This window comes from Suricata suricatta, chromosome 3 (assembly GCF_006229205.1).
Source record: "Suricata suricatta isolate VVHF042 chromosome 3, meerkat_22Aug2017_6uvM2_HiC, whole genome shotgun sequence".
Taxonomy (NCBI): Eukaryota; Metazoa; Chordata; class Mammalia; order Carnivora; family Herpestidae; genus Suricata; species Suricata suricatta.
In genome coordinates, this window is record NC_043702.1 from 63,757,165 (window position 1) to 63,774,939 (window position 17,775).

The following is a 17,775-nucleotide window of genomic DNA, read 5'->3' on the forward strand; positions in this document are numbered from 1 at the left end:
CTGCTTCCCGCCGCCCTGCTGTGCGCACCCGGCAGGTAAGCGGGCGGGCCGGCGCCGGGGGGCCGGGGGCCCCTGGGCAGCGTCGGAGGGGCGTGCTAGGACGGACGCGGAGGTTCACGTGGTGGGGGTCCCGGTGGCCGGTTGGGGGTGGTCTCGAGAGCGGTGCTTCAGTTGCCCCTCCCGAGAGGCCGGAAGGGGCGCCCGAGGTCGGGACAGGTGGCGCTCCGGGGGTCGCCCCTGACAGTCTCTGTAGGGAGGCTCCGGAGGAGCGGGACGGGGCCGAGGTGCCGGTGGCCCGCAGCTTGACCCTGGGAGAGTCTCCGAGTGCGGGTCGGAGGAGCTGGGCCCGGCGCGAGGCGGCCGCGTGTGCACGCGGGCTTACAGGTTGCCGGGCTCCCCCCGCCCCTGTGCCGGGAGGGGAACGAACCCGCGACGGGAAAGGGCACGGCTCTGCCAGGCAGCTTTCCCAGCCGGACCCCAGACAGTCCTGGGCTGGAAACCGCGGCCGCCCGAGCCATTTAAATGGTTTCCGAGTGGTTTGGAAAGCGCTCTGTGGTCGGGACGCGGACGTCCCGATCTCTCGGTCTCTCTCTCTCTCTCTCTCTCCCTCTTCCCTCCCCCCTTTCTCTCTACACTTTTCCGGGTGCACTCCGTAAACCGGAGCTGCGCCCACTTTCCGGTTTGATCGGGTAGAGTTATTTTCTTCGTGGCCGGAGGAAACCCAACTGCCACTCACCAACCGCACACCGTCTCGTTAAAGGACCTGTTGACTTAACGACCTGCCTATCGCGGCTCTGGTTTGCCTGTGGCATATGACTCAAAGGTTCAGAAAAACTTTGTTTCAGGAGCCTGCCACGTCTGAACCTGGGTGTGCCAGGCCCAAATTCCTTTCCCTGCCTAATTAGGCTTTTCTAAAGCTTAAGAATTGAGGGTGAAACTGGTGCTTACCTTGGCCTTTTATTTCCTTCTCTCTCAAAACTCATCAAAAACACTTCACTTCAAACTCATCAAATAACCATTTCTGTTTTTAGAACCCCAGAGATGAACAACTTTTCTCGTGTTTAGAAAATGTTACTAAGCCAACGTAACTTGCTGTCAAAGTTATAATACATACAATGAAGACATTTGTGTTCAAATTCTATTGTTAAAAAATAAGAAAGTTGCTGCGTTTTCATTTGAGAATTTCTGCTTGTCGGAAAATCTGTTGCTTCATTTGCTGTATACATTTTTTTTTTGAGTCTGTGGTTAAAATACATGAGGCTAAAGTCATACCCTACAATTAGAATTCATTAAAGTTTTACTTTTAGTATCTGAAGTCTGGCATATGTATTAACATTCTGAACAGCTTATTTGTACCAAACATCTTTCTTTTTATATCACTTTAGTAATTTCACATAGAAGTTTCTCATAATAAATGGCAATTCCAGTGGCTGCATTTTACTTCTATCTTCGCTGATTTTTAAAAATGTATTTGAAATTGCACACTTAACAAAATGCCTTAAGACCTCATATAGGTGCAGTTACAGGCAAATGACATAATTATTAATGATACTTTCGACCAGTGCGTTCTGCTTACGTCAAAAGAGCCTGGCCTGCCCTCTTAATCTTATCTCCATAGAGAGAAATATATATGCTAAATATGCTTTAAAAATTAGGTGTAGGTGTTGTTCCTGAGTTGAGAGGGTTGATTTAAACTTCATTGATTATTGAGCTAGATGTTTCTAGACTATCTTTACTCTTAAGGGAGAAATGTCACATGTCTGCATTAGAGTAACAGTGTGCCTCGGTTAAATTATCTGTAAAATAGAAAAAAAAATAATGCTTCCCTAGATTAAGATAACGAGGCCTTAAACCAGGAATCTCCTCTACCCCTGGCAATCTCAGGATCCCCTTCTCAGTTTGGATAGTCAATCCGTCGGGTTTGTGATGAGAGATTCTCATTTCAGTACACCCAGCAAGTTAGTGGTAGACATGGCATTATTATTATTCCAGAGACTTGACCACAAGACTCATGTTATCTTTACTTTTCACCACCCTCATTCTCACTTATCATAAGATATGTATCTTTTTGTCTTTCATGTAATTTGTAAGGCCTTGTAAACACTGAGTAGTCCATTGTTCTTTGTCCAGCTCTGATTTACCCTAATTTCTACTTGTCCAGAGGATGCCCGACTCCAGGGAGAGTGAGTGAGGAGGTCACTCTTCTTCTCACATATGGATTGAAGATGCTGTGTGGATTGAGATTTTTAATCCTTTCTTGGTTTTTCAGGGCCACAGTTAATTCTTTGAGTCAACATGGACGACATAATTTAGTCTTCTGATCTTTTATTGTATTGGCCTAAAATATATTTTATGAGGCAGTAACCCAGGGCCACCCCTCCGCTGGCAACACTCTGGATTTTTGGCTGGCAAGCACACTTCAACATTAGTATTTTTAAAACTTTTTTTTGGACTGCAATCCTCAATAAGAAATGAATTCTATGCCTCCATGCAGGATACTCTCTCTGTGTGTGTATGTATGAAGCAAGGCTCACAAAACAATTTTTAGGCTCATAACATGGCTTTTTCTCTATTATCTTATTTTTAAAATACTGATCTCAACACACTGGAATAATTTTTATGACCACAGATGGGCTGGACTTATAATGCAAATAACAGTATCTTATTGAATTTGTACTTTGAAGGCTGATTTTTCTGTCAGCATACTGTGTCATATACATACGCATACTTGAAAGAAAAGCAAACTGTATATTTTGAAAATATAGAATTATACTGTCATCATCATTAAACTTTTGTTTAAGGGCTTGAGATTTTAGGACCTGGTACTAGACTAAATTTCTCAAACATAAGGAACTGCATGAAACCTCCCTGTACATTATTGTATTTTAAATGGGTCCTCAGTGTAGTGTATATAGTATGTTTGGGGACAGGGAAAACTGGAAAGGTTTTTCTGAAGAATTTCTGATGGTAGCAATTATCAAGTGAAAGTTTGAGAGTGAAAAATAATTTGGGGCACCTGGGTGGCTCAATTGGTTAAGCCACCGACTTCAGCTCAGGTCATGATCTCATGGTTTGTGGGTTCAAGCCCTGGGCTGGGGTCTGTGATGACAGCTCAGAGCCTGGAGCCCTTTCAGATTCTGTGTCTCCCTCTCTCTCTGCCTCTCCCTCGCTCTTACTCTGGCTCTCTCTGTCTCTCAAAATAAATAAATGTTAAAAATAATAATAGTTCTGCCCAGGTCTTTTCCAAGTTCTAAATTTTATGGCTATGTTAATAGTGCTAGACAGTCTTAAAAAGTCATTAGAATAAACCAGTTTATTATTGGTTTGTAGTCTGTTAATATTTTGTATGTGTTTTCCTTTTACTATGAAACACATATAAGAGACAAATTCTAGGAATCAGACCCCTGCACCCTATGAGGACTAGATTGGGAGATTGAGAGATTAGATTAGGTCTCTAAGGACCTGTAGGGATGTAGGCTTGGTAACTCTCATGGGATGATTAGGCCTTCGATAGAAAATTTTTATTTTAATTCCTGGTAGAAGGAATTTTTCTCTAAAATAAAATTAGTATATTTAATATTTTGGAAATGATCACCTGCCCCCATCCCCAAATCGTCTTCAGAATATATTCGATTCTCTGGTTCATAAAGTGTAGAAATGCATTTTATGACATCTTTTATGGTTAGAAAATCTGATTGAGAAGGATATATTTTCAATCACCTAATTATGCATCTAGTTAATACTAGAATAATTCATTTTGTATAATTTGAGTAATTTTAACAAAGTTAATGTACTGCTAATAGCAACATTGAATTCAAATCAATGCCAACAATGGCAAGAGACCAAAATTCATTAACTTATGTGGTAAAAAGCAAAGACAAGCAGGGCTCTGAATTCTAGGTCATTAGTGACTCTTGACCAATGAAGTCTCCTTGAGTCATCTCTGAGTTGGGTTCATATTTTTGGCACCAAAGAGAGAATATTTCCCTGAGTGTACATTTTACCTGTAATTGTTTTAGTTTCAAACTGTCCCATTTGGTTTGTTCAGTTATCCCATTGCTTGCTGGACGTCTTTAAGTTGCCATTATTATCTGAGATCATACCTGAGTAAACCAGGACTTCCATTCCATCAATAACAAAACCAACCTATTTTACTTCACATATTTTACTTATAGGTGTTAGAACATCTACCATTTCTTATCCACAATTCCAAAACCAAAAGAAAAAAAAATCTGGAAAACCAAAATGTTTTTGGTAACTCTTCTGTCAGCAGCACTCGAACTCAATTTGCTACAAAACCTAAATGTACTGTCAGGAAGCTATTTAGCATCTATTCCACCTGGTGGGATGTGTTTAATTACATGGTACTGTTACGGGCCTTGCTGGGGGTACGCTGTTATATTGGGTTTGTAATCCATATCTCCTTTCTAACATCCAGCATATTCTGAATTTTGAATCATATTTGGCTCCAGGGACTTTGGTGAATGGGTTATGGATCTGTACCACTATCCAGGTGTTATGCCAGAAATCCAGAGATCATTTTTTACTCGCTTTTCTTAAACCCCACAACTATCAGATCACTGAATCTGTTAATAGTTTCTGCCCTTCTCCTCTGCCTTCCCCCAAATTTTTCTACTTCTACTCCAGTTCAAGGTCTCATCAACTCTTAACTGGGATACCAGAGCCACCTGCTACCTAATATCTCAGCAGATGGTGTTATGCTCAAATCCATCCTCAGCAGAACCCCTCAGTAATCATGTCCAAAAATGTAAACCTGAATTTCTCTCTCCTCTGCTTAAATCTATTAACTTCCCATAACTCAGGGTAGAACCCACGGTCCTTAGAATGGTCCCACAGAATCTGACCCTTGTTGAACTATGGATTTATACTCTATAAACCAAAATTTTATGTTCCAACAACAGATTTCAATGTTTTTTTCCTGTGTGCTTTTTTTTTTTTGGTTTGTTACTCCCCATTAATGTTACCTCTATAGCTCTTTTTACCTCTTAAGACTCAATTGAGGCCTCCCCTCACTTAGGAAACTGTACCCCACACACATACACACCTGTACATACACCTGGGCGAGGGGTAATGTCTTATGCATATTTCTATCATGCACTTTACATACATGATTTAATGTAGTCTGCCCTTATGCCTGTGTACATACACACACACACACACACACACACACACACACCCATTTAGATATTTACAAGGCATGTAATATTTCTGTTTGCTCTAAGCCTATGAGGAGTAAAAATATTGAAGTAAAAGTGGCACAGGGAGGGAAAAAGCATTGGGTAGGCAGTATATTTGCTTCCCTATTGGGCAGTGACCACAGAAATTGAGGAGTTAGGAAACTTGTTTCACTGTACTTAATTAGTCTATTTAATTTAGATTGCAGCTATTTCCAACTTACTCAATTCCATTTTATTTTTGTGGCTTTTGGTTTTGTTCCAAGATCTGGGTTTTACCATTTAGAAGTGAAAAGTTAACTTTGTGATTGAAATGCCTTATAGTTTTAGTTTATAAATGCTTTACAACTGAGTATATTGCTGTTGGTGAGGAATTACCATAGGGGCAACTTTTAAATAATATAATTTAATCAGACTAGACCCCCTTCCACCCCCCCAAAAAAGTGCTCTGTCAGTTATAACTCTTAAATATTTTCCAAATCCACCTACTTTTCTCCATTCTTGTCACTACCATCATCTCTTGCCTGGATTTTTACAATTGGCCTCCCTACTGATTACCTGAATTCCTTCTGGTTAGTTACCCACACTGCACCCAGAGGGATCTTTTCAAAACATTCAAAACTGCTTAAACCCCTTCATTGCCTTAGGATAAGGCCAACTCCTTAACTCAGCCTAAAGGCCTGGCATGATTGAGCACCGGCCTCATCACACACCTGTGTCAGGTTTCTCTCTGTTTCAGCTCTGCTGGCCCTTTTTATCACTATGTTCCTCCTGCCTCTGGTCTTTGCAGGTGTCATCATCTCTGCCTGGACTCTCTTCCTTCCGCTTTTGGCCCATCTAGCTAAAAACCCAGATTCCAGTTTGAGCTCCTCTTTCCCAGCACTAACTAGAATTTTTCACCAGTCTTCCCCTCCCCCTGACCCCCTGCTTCCAACTCTGCATTTAAATTGAAGACGGTAGCCTCAAGAAATAAAGTCCCACTTAGTACCTGAGAGTATTTAACTTTAAAAACGTTAAAGTTTCCAGACAAAGGGAGCAGACTTAAAATGTGGCTCATATATTTAAAGTTAGATTTTAATTATTAATGCCTTTACATTTTTATCAAGTAACAGAAGTTAATATTTGTTGTCTTAATAAGTATTACCCCTTCTTTACTATTTTACTATTAAGCATTTATGTGCCAGGCATATTTTAAGCAATTTACACGAATTAAACATTTAATCTTCAAAGCCACTCAGTGAGGTGCATAGTGTTCTTCTCCCTATTTTAGAGACAGGAAAATAGAGTAAGAAATTTGCCTCTGTCTATGGTGCCGGTGAATTGTCAGAGCCAGTATTCCAAACCAAGCTGTCTGGTTCCCAGTTCTGTACTTCTGTCCTACTTAAATGTAAATAAAATTAAAAAAGAATTATTAAAAGGCTTACAACAGCAGTAGCAACAAAAATCCAGTCATCTCTCATTTCCCCCCGTCCTTCTGCCTCTAGGAATACTTTAACCTCTCTTGGGTGTTTCTTCCAGTATTTGCCCTTTGCAGTATTGTGCTTATACCACTATTTCTTAATTTATCAATATTTGACATTATCTACTGACTTCCCATTAAAGTAGATAAGTATTTAGCTCTTCCTCACACGTGCCTCTTGCGCTCCCTTCCTCCATCTCCCAATATAATTCTCACATTTTTTGTTTGCATTTTGGTATTATGATTATTATGTACATATTGTTTACTGCTGAGTCAAGCAAATATATTATCAGTATGACTAAACATTTTTGAACCACAGAGTTAATAATTCATTTAAGAAAAAAAGCCTAGTTTTTTGACATATCACTTCCTGTTTCTATATATTCCACCGTCTTCTCAGTATGATTTCCACATAATCAAACCTATCAGACGTGTTGGTCTCTTCTCCAGCTCTCTGTCCTCTGATTCCACTTTGCACTATTGCTTTCTAAGCCTGTTCCATGGTAGTTGTTTGGGACATTTTTGAAGGAGTCCCTATTTTTTAGATAGGAAGATTTTGTTTACTTTCTCATGTAGACAGAACACATCCCCCAGTAGCTTCTTGAGAAATGATGAATGGAATTAATAAATTTGAGATGTTATCTGTCAGGAAATCTTTATTCTAACCTCAGGTTTTTCCCTGCTTATTTTTCTGGTAGTTTGTCTATTCACATGGTCCAAAATTTTTAAAAAGTAAGGAGGTATATATGATAAGTCTTCGTTTCACTGTTGCCCTCTGATACCTGGTTTTTTCTATGAGCAAGCAGTGCTTTCTTTGTGTGTATGTTTGCGTATAAATAGTGTATTTTAAAATATGTTATGTATATAAATTGCATACGTAAAAATGCAGGTTTTTTTCATTTAACTTATTGTGGCGATAACTTCATATCATATAAAATGGCTTCTTTATTTTTAATCTGGCATAATATTCCATCATATGACTCTATTATAATTCATTTATCTATTGTAATTTATTTCCCTATTGGTAGAGTTATCGGTTGTTTCCAAGTCTTGATGTTAAAATGATGCTTTAATCTGCAAATTTACAGATTATCATTCTGCTTGAATATTAGCGCATCTGTGGGATAAATTTCTAGAAGTTATCCTCATACCTGATTGATTATTCATTGGAGGCTCTAAGAGTGTCAAGCCATGCAAGTTTGATGGTTCTGAGTCAGATGGGTGGGGTAAAGGGTAAAAGAATTCCTGGTAGTAAATACCTCACGGCAGAATGGACCCTTGTGAGGGACATTTCGTAGTGCAGAGAGGGCTTTTAGTGCAAATTATTGTTTTTGTTGTTTTATTTGAGCTTTTTGACCATGACCTTGCTTTTCCAGATGATTCATCCTTTTGAACTGGTGAAGACTTGTTGCTGTTATTACGTCAGTCGTCTTCTTAATGACCTTTACCCTCTATCATTATATCTTTTAGCATTCATAGCCCCTTGCCCTGTTATTTTAACTCCAGCTCTTCCATTGCAGATAATCCAGAACAGAGAGCACTCATTAGCTGGTCTTTTTCAATAAGTCAAGAACCCATCCTTACACACTTCCCAATTTAACAACCTTCCCAGCCTCCACATTGATCCATTTGCTGAAGTTAGCTAACTCTGCCTCCCAGATCTCTTCCCAAGCCTCCACACCCCTTCTGCTCAATTTCTCACCTGGATTAATTTTAATAGTCTCCTGATCACCTTCAGTCTCCTCTCTGGTTCACTGCCCTCGCCCCCAAACCCATTATTAAACACAGCTTCAAGAATACTCATTTTATTTTATTTTATTAATGTTTATTTACTTTTGAGAGAGAGAAAGAGAATGGAAGCACCAGTGCCAGTCAGGGAGGGGCAGAGAGAGATGGGGACAGAGGATCCAAAGCAGGCTCTGTGCTGAGAGCAGAAAGCCCAATGTGGGGCTTGAACTCACAAACTGTGAGAGCTGAAAACAGAGGCTTAATTGATTGAGCCACCCAGGCACCCCAAGAATAACCATTTTAAATTTCGGTTGTGATTAGATTATCACCCTGCTTAATATATCCCTCAGGGCTTCTCCCCTTTGCCTGAAGAACTAAGTACAAACCCCATAGAGTTAGGTACTCCTTCCCTCCCTATATGGAGCTGGACATTCAGCATTCTCATAGGCCTCACTGTGTGGTAATTGTCTTTGTATGAGGAAAATTTTCCTATTTGAAGTTGGCTTTTGAAAGGAGAATAAGTTTAGTCTGATCCTGGTTTATTTCCAACTGAAACATGTATTAATAAGATCTTTCATACTCTAACTATGGGGGGTGGGGAATTCAGGAACTTCAGATAGGGACTAGATAAGTAGAGGGATATTGCGTGTTTCAAAATGGATACAAAAATAGCCCAAGCATAAAGACAGACATTGCTTTATGCCTAACTCTTTAAAATGATGTTATGGATTTGTGAAGGACTTCTTTGTTCTTTTACATCTGGGAATATGGAAGCTAATGGAGAAGGGATAAGTACGGGGAAATAAAGAAACGTTGAGATTGAAGCCATTTTGAATTTCTAGACCAGGAATTGGCAAACTACCTTGGGCCAAATTCTATCTACCACCACAAAAACAAAATTTGTTTTTGTAAACAAAATTTTATTGGAACTAGCTATGCCCATTCATTTGTGTATTGTGTATGACTAGTTTTATACCACAAAAATAGAGTAGTTGCAGTAGAGACCATATGGCCCACAACACAAAACATATTTATTATTTAGTCCTTTACGGAAAGTTTGCTGACACTTTTTCTAGAGAAGAATGGAGCTGAGAGGTATAGGATGAGTATGTATCCAGTGAGTTCTAGATAAGCCTGTAGAAAGGTGAATGCAGAGTGACAGCAATTGAGCAAAGAGTCTTACTCACTTGCTGCCTCATTCCCCTGCCCCTTGAGTTCTGGGGCCACAAAGGGAGAATGAATAGACAGAAATTTTCTACTACTTACGAGATTTAGGACTCTTTCATAAAAGGAATGTTCACTGGACTTAACCTGAGTGCCCATCCTCCAACTGTAGTCCATGCCAAGGCCCAGTACACTCTCCCTTTTACTAAGATATTGAGAAAAACATTATTGAGGGAAGTCCTTGAATTAGTTAAAAGAAAATCTGTGGTTGCTCTGCTTTGTAGGCCATTAAGATTGATTCCCTGGTTTCAGTGGCGAGCTTGGGATCTCATAGTAGCAGAAGACAAGTGGCAAGGACAAATTAGGTATATCTACAGTAATGGAAATCTGGGACATAGTTATAATCAGAAGGCATTGTTTTGCAAATGGGATGAATGAAATAGATGGGCAATACTACAGTATTGCTTGATATATATACCAGAAAAAACTCTAGGCCTGGTGGAAAAAAGCATTGACTTTAGTTGCCACAGTTGAGCATCATTACTTTCATTACTTCTCACTCAGTTTCCATATCCAAGTCAGTTCACAGGCCCAGAGCCCTTCGATTGAAGTTGAGGCCTAGTCTTAAAGAAGGCTACACTGTTGCTTCCAGCATACACCACAAAATTTCCTCAAGCCTTCCCCAGAGGGACCTATAGCCATTTATTAGAGAGGCTATGCTTTGGGGAAAAGAAAATACACTGATACCTTTCATACTAATTCCTATGGAGCCAAAATACCACTTGTGGCCCTCTAGTGATAGTGTGGAGTTAAGAATATTTAAGTAATAGGTGGAGTCTTAGCCAAAGTCTGACTCACAGGAAGGTCCAGCTGGTCAGCAAATATACCCTGTGCTTATCTCCCCATTTCCTTAATGTATAATTGAAGTAGAAATCCTGGGTAACTGGCAAAATCCTTATACTGGTTCTCTAAGTGTCATGGATTGAGAACCATTGTGACAGGAGAAGCTTAAAACTTGCCCTCCTTCTAAGATGGTAAATCAGAAATAATACTGTAATAATACTATATCCAAGGGAATTGCCACCATCAAGATTTGAAATAAGATCTGAGATATCTGTCACATGTCATTTAATTCACTTATTTGGTCTGTGCCCAAGTTGGATGGATCTTAAAGAATGAATCGACTATTTGTAAACTTAATCATTGGATGATTCCAAATGTGTTTGCTGATCCAGATGTGGTATCTTTCCTTGATATAATCAACACCACCTCTAGCATTTGGTATGTAGCTATTGACTTGGTTAACTGCTTTTTCTCCATGCCAATTTACAAGGACCACCAAAAGCAATTTACTCTTATCTAGCTTGACCAACATTTTGTCTTCACAGTCTTGTCTTAGAGCCAGGTTAGTTCTCCTGTCCTAGAAATCTTAATTATCCCAGCATCCCAAAAGATATCACATTGGTTTACTATGTTGATAATATTATGCTGATTGTATTTGATGAGCAGAAAGTAGCAATTACTTTAGCTATCTTATTGAGGCATATAAGAACCAGTGAGTAATCAGACACAAAAAATTTAGAGGTACCTCAGTAAAATTTCTGGGCTTTCAATTGTCACTATACTTAATAGGCCTTTTTTGAGGCAATCTTTTCTTCTCTCCTTCCCATTTTCTTTTTTAAAGACAAACTATTACATAGAATTTGTTAAATATTGAGTTTACAGTTTAGTCTTTAGGTAACAGAACATTAAGTTGGGAATGACAGAATTTGAAAAATAATTCGCTTTGTAATGGAGACAATGACTATTGGCACTCTGCATCTTGTTTAGAGATTCCTCTTCACTTGTAAGGAGGATGCTTGTTTTTACACGGGAGTTCAAATGTGTGAGAAACTGCATAGGGAAACTGAGTAGTCAAAAGGGTAGACTATGCTGCTTATCAATTTATTGTCTCTCAGCTCCAAATTCATTCTCTTATTCTGCTCTGTAATAATGGAGCGGGACCCTGTAAATATTTCTCCTTTGCTGGCTGGCATGATGTTGATTAAGGCTTGTCAGTAGTAGAGGGCACTTGAGGGAGACTGGAAGTAGAAGGTACTTTCCTTCCTGGTTTCAGGGTAACTTTCTGGGCTAGGCTCTTGCTGGACATACTTTTTCTCTACTTCTCAGCCTCCACATAGTTTTCTCTAGTGTTAGGTAACTGTATAACACAGCTTTCTTTAGAGTTGGCACACCTCTGCACCCTGCACTTTCTCTAGAGCTTGACTTAGGCAGCAGGTTTGTACTCTGGAGTCATAGACATCATAGACCTGTTCCCTAGCCCAGGTCACTGTTCCCTATGCTCTTTGTTTAGCCCTATACATGTGCACCCCACAAAACTGGGTTTCCAAGGCACCAGCTGTCTGAATTTTATCCTAGACACCAGCATGGCACCACATTGGTTCAGGTTATAGCTGAAAGTGCTCTAGACTCCTGCAGAAGACAGCTTCTTAACTCCGGTTGCCATCAGCAGCCAGCAATTACCATCAGCACGTAGCAAGTTCCAGGGTTTGACATCTTCCTATGAATCCCTTCTTCTGGGACTCCACAGGTCAGATTTTTGGCAAGTCTCATTAGTGAGATACCTCTGTAACTTTTCCACTGTCAAGGAGCCAACACTGCTCTATCTGTAGAAATCTCTGGATCTAAGTGCTTTTGTGGAGAAGGTACTTCCTTGGGCTCTCATCTCAGCCTTGTATCTGCTACCCCATATGATTTAGAATTCTCTTTAACTTGTACTAACCAATTCCCTGTTACTCCAGTCCTCTGATAATAATAGATTATACTTTCCTTTTTCAAATCAGTGTGTAGTTTGTCTCCTTACTAATCCAAGAGACATCAACTGTGTTTATAAAATAAATAGACAAATGTTTTAAAAGGTAGTACTTCTGCCCAGAAGTACTAGTTAAGCAGGTAATTTGTGGGACCACTCAATTCATTCCTCAAAATCCCTCTACTGTCTTTTATGCCATAACTGATCAGTATATACCTTTCACAGGTACAGATTCATTCACAGTAGCAGGAGAGAGTATGTGAGCTTCCCTTCACCACCATCCTACCTTCCCCACAAAGGGTAGGGCAGATCCTTAATTACTTATATGCTCCAAATTGTCAAGTAGAGTTGGCTGCTCTACAAGTTAAGATCCTGTCCATAACCTTTCACCTTAAAAGATAATATTATTATTATTATTTTTTTTTATGTTTTATTTATTTTGATACAGAGAGAAACAGAGCATGAGAGGGGGAGGGGCAGAGAGAGGAGACACAGAACCGGAAGCAGGCTCCAGGCTCTGAGCTAGCAGTCAGCACAGAGCCTGATGCGGGGCTCGAACCCACGAACGTGTGATCTGACCTGAGCTGAGGTCGAAGGCTTAACCGACTGAGCCACCCAGGCACCCCAAAAGATAATATTATTAATAGAGATGCTTATCTTACCAGGTTTAGCTGAGAAGTTGAATCTTTGACCGCACCCTTTTCAGTATTAAATAAAACCTATGACGCTGAGTTGTTGGAAGTCAACTGTTACTAGACTTTTTGTTTTGTCCAGAGAGTCCTCTTACTCTGTGACAGTTATATGCAGTTAGCTATTCGCTGGTGTCATTTTCCAGCCAGCCAGAGCAACCCCAGTTTGTCTTCAGCTGGATGTTTGGGATGTATCTGGTGCTTCCTCCTGTGAGGGCACTTTGCTTTGCATAAGTGTTTGTCCCTTGTCATACATCCACAGGTCACTTCCTGCTCAGAAGAATTTCAGGCAGAGATGTAACCTGGACTTAAACATAACCAAAACTAACCAACCATAATAGTAAGTCACCAGGAAATTTGGTTGTACCAATAAATACAAGCAGACATGACTTCCTGTCATTCCTCCATTACATAACTAGTAGATGAGAGGCACTTAATAAAATTTCTGCCCAAGTACATAAGGTTTATTATTAGAGCAAGTTTTGTTGTTGTTGTTGTTGTTGTTTTGATTTGATTAGGAGATCTAGATAATGTGTGGCAGAGATCAAATATGAATTACTTTGCAGTAGTGTACTTTTATTAATCTTCAATCTATGCTACATTTTGGGTATATAATTTTGTAATATTCCTTGTGATTATCCTTAATTCTTTATAGTATGCTTTAATTCATACTGTAGCAAGAAGTTTCATATACCAATTAGACTTTGTGCCAGTTAAAGTCACTTGGAACCAGACCTTAGATCCCTGGAGATGTAAAAGTTTATTGTCACAAATATAGGAACAAGAAATGGAAAGAACCACTATCCTCTTGTTTTATTAAGTGTTACTTTCACATGCAGTTATGAAATGTTCTGCTTTTCACTGCTCTAGAAGATTGCTTCAGTTGGAATTTTTAAATTAAACTAACAACTTAGCTAATGTCTTTGCAATGTGTCTGTTTCCACCTGCAAGGGACAACTGGACTAAAATGGATCTTTTCCAGTTTGAATCTGCATTTAAATGATATCCTCAAGGTGACTCATTGTTACATTAAAGTTAAAGAAACTATAGTCTGCATACCTGAAAGCCACAGCTCTGTAGTTATTTTAATTTGTGATATTTCGGTCTTTTCTATTCAGATAGCAACATATTTTTACCCCTGAGAATAACCCATTGATTTTTAACCTCATCTCACAGACTGTTAGATTCATGGATATTGTTTTAGTCATTTTAAAGTATCATTTTGTGCATGTTTTTGTTATTAATGCCTTTTTGTAATGTTTACATATATTATAGCATATAGATTGATATTTTTTAAGAACAAGAAGGCCTCTGAATTTTAACTTTTTTTCTAATTTTAGAAACTTACAATAATTTAGAATTTAGGTCTTTGAATTTAAATTAATTTTTTTCTAGTTTAACAAAGTATTTCATAATATTAATCTCTCCTGTGAATCTGACTTTTCATAATTAGCAAATTTTAGATAGGTGTGTTTAAAGGTTTTGGAAAGTACAATAAGAATAAGATCTTTATATGCTAATCATTTTTATATCCTGAATTTGCTGTTGGTCTGGGGTTTTTGTTGTTGTTGTTTATTCATTTCTGAAACTTCTGAGTTTAATTGGAAGTTGATATTAAGAGAAATCTGCTTTGTTTCATTGGCTGTTTTCACATAGTCTTCAAATTTGGTAAATAGTGAGGTTTAGGAACATGATGTTATTTCTAGACATAAGAGTTAAGAATCCTGTTTCGTTCAACTCATTCATTTATTGTGTGTCTTTTGGATTATGTATTTTATTGCACAGAATCTGAGTTTTCCCATCTTTATGATGGGCATATAATATTTTAATACTAATTTTACAACGCCATAATTTGCAGTAAAGCCCCAGTGCCTCATTTATGTCAGCATTAATTTCTCAGCCCTTTCAGGAAACTTTGGATCATTCTTGCTTTGGATTTCATCTTATCTCTCCACATCAACATAACTTTTGCTCATTTTATATCAGCATTCTATTTTGAAAAACCTGTCTTTGGAGTATTAGAAACTAATGGTGTGGTTGCTCTTGGTTAGATGCAGTCATTTCCCTATCAAATGCCAGTTTTGATTTGCTTAAAGTCTTGTGACCTACACCAGTGGTTCTTAGCCCTTGCTGCCCTTTAGAATTTTCTGAAGAGCCTAAAATAACCACAAAAGCAGGACCTAGGCCCTGCCCCTAAAACAGTTAAATCAAACTCTCTAGAGGGGAGACACTCTTTTTAAACAGCTTTCTGCTAATGTGTATCCAGAGTTGAAGACCACTAATAGAGATGCTTAATGTTGAATGTAATTTATCATTAATGGAAGCCTGATATTGCACATGAGCAGCAAAGGACAGAAGAGTCATCTAAAAATCCCTGGGAGATTTATGTCAGAATCTTCAAGTGATCAACAATTGATAAAAGAAGACTATTCCCTTCTGAAATAACCTGAAAAGAGCAAAGCATCATGTTACTACTCTAGTAGACTATGCCAATAAAAGGTCTCAATTTCTTAATCCTCCTCTGATAAAATCTACAATCTCATCCTCAGTCTTTATTTCCTAAAACATGTTCTGAAAACAGCTGTGTGGTTTTTATTTTCATTTTTATTTTCCTTTTATAAAGAGAGAAAATACACACAAGAGGGGTGGAAGGGCAGAGGGAGAGAGAGAGAAAATCTCAAACATGTTCCCTACTTGGCAAGGAGCCTGACATGGGGCATGATTCCATAACCCTGGGATCATGACCTGAGCCAAAATCAAGTTGGACACTCAACTGACTGAGCCACCCCAGCGTTCCTGTGTGTGTGTGTGTGTGTGTTTAACTTAATTGCCCAGAAAACCTTACCGGTATGAAGTTATTTGTACTTCTTTCCTTAGGTTTTCTTCTTATCTCCTTACATTTAGAATGTCATTTCTTGACCCTTAAAGATCTTATTTCAGATAACTTCAGCTAAAAGCTTAGCAATTTTTTACATGTAAATTTTAGTTAGAAACATACAGTACAATATCGGTGTCAGGAGTGAAAAGCTTAGTATTTTATATCAGACCTGAGTTTGAACACAGGAGAGTACTGCCCTTCCACTTAAACTGAATGGCCTTGCCAAGCCACTTAATCTATTTGATTCTCAGTGTTTGTGGGCAAAGATTCTCAAGATTGTTGGAAGATTACATGAGAACCTGTGTAATATTAAAGTATCAGGGACCTAATCAGCATTTAACAAAAGTAGATTATTATTTCTAATAAACCAAATCTTGGTCTTTCTTTCCTTTTCCTGTCAAAAACATTTATTGGGTGCTCATTGTTTCCAACAGCATAAGTGCCAGAAAAACAATCATGAATAAGGGAGACATATGTGTCCTTCGAGAGCTTCCTTGACTCCCTCATGAGAGACATCTTAAACTAAAATCTGCTAACTGAGTGACTTCTCAGACACACATACAATGATAGGATTATTGCCCTACTGATGCATAACTCCTCTAGTTTATAATTGATTCCTGAAAAAGAACTTTCTTCCAACTACCTCATAAATTCCATCTTTCTTTCTCATTCCCCAGCCTACCCTCAAATATGATTTTGGACATATAATATTTTGGGAAAACCATCACTGCTATAGAAGTATCTATTTTGTCATCTCCCTTTACTGTATGCTTTCCCTGGACTCTTTCTTGTTTTATGTGGTATTAATACATCGTAAGGAGACCAACTGATTCTTCTCAGATTTCTGACCTAGCTTACATACATACAAGTAACAATTGTCTGGTTCTAAAACTATATTATGTCTTTAAATAATGTAAAAAGCTGTACCAGATTATTTTAATCCTTACATGAGACTTTTAAAGCAATGAAAACAAAGGGATATTAGAATTTCATTTTTATGGGCAGTATACATTATAATTGAATTATCTTTTGAAACCAAAGTGCTTATTCCATACATATATCCACACACACATACATACACACACATGTTATTTTTCTAATTAGAAATAGTATATAGAAATATTCAAGTTCTGCCTATTTTGTTTATTTAGCTTAAAATTTTTTTACTAAAGGCCAGAGAATCCATCTTAGAACTTGGATTTTTAATTTTAAATTTAGTGATCTCTTTGGAAGAAAAACTGAATAAAGTGTCAAAGTTTTCACATCTATAAATTAAATTTTCCTTAAAATATGTTTAGAATGTAGGGAGAACAAGCATTCTCCTTCCCCTTTGTGCCTGCAAATTTGACAGCGTATAATGGTGCAGGGTATGTAATTATGTACTGAAACCCCCTTCATATTCCATTTTTTAAAACATCAGAAAGATCATCAGGCTGTCATCAATGTTCTCTTTTTTACTTTTCCTTTATTTTGCTTCTGGTGGTCCCTATTAGACTTTAGTAAACACGTTGTCTGTTTTTAGGGTTAACTCAGTATTTATCAAACCAAATTCTGCTTTTGTAACTCAGAGATCTCTGTTGCCTCTTTAGAGTCACTTCAAGTAAAGCTCAGTACCATCTTCTTTTTGCCATTAGATTTTGTATTTGTGGGAGCTATTGAAAATAGCTGTGGTGTAACAACATCTTAGACACTCTTAATTTTCTAGTTTTTAGTAGTTTTGTCAGGATTCACAGGTATTATCAAGTGAATAAATTTAAGAGTGTGCCAGTTTACTTATGAAAGCTACTTACAATCTCAACTGGTTTAGTTGGAGTAGAGGTTCATAACTTGAGGACAAACTCTATAAAATA

General features: G+C 38.3%; 1 protein-coding gene across 2 annotated transcripts in view; it reads left to right on the forward strand.

The window, feature by feature from the left end:
• The window catches only part of GALNT3 (polypeptide N-acetylgalactosaminyltransferase 3), a 42,896-nt gene that overhangs the window by 399 nt on the left and 24,722 nt on the right, over nt 1-17,775 (forward strand). Inside the window, exon 1 of one of the 2 annotated variants that reach the window (XM_029934461.1) lies at nt 15,306-15,546. The exons of the other annotated variant lie outside the window; for it this stretch is intronic. The gene's annotated coding sequence lies outside the window, so the exon portion shown is untranslated. Of the gene's footprint in view, nt 1-15,305; nt 15,547-17,775 lie in introns of those variants that run through there. 2 annotated transcript variants of the gene reach the window in all.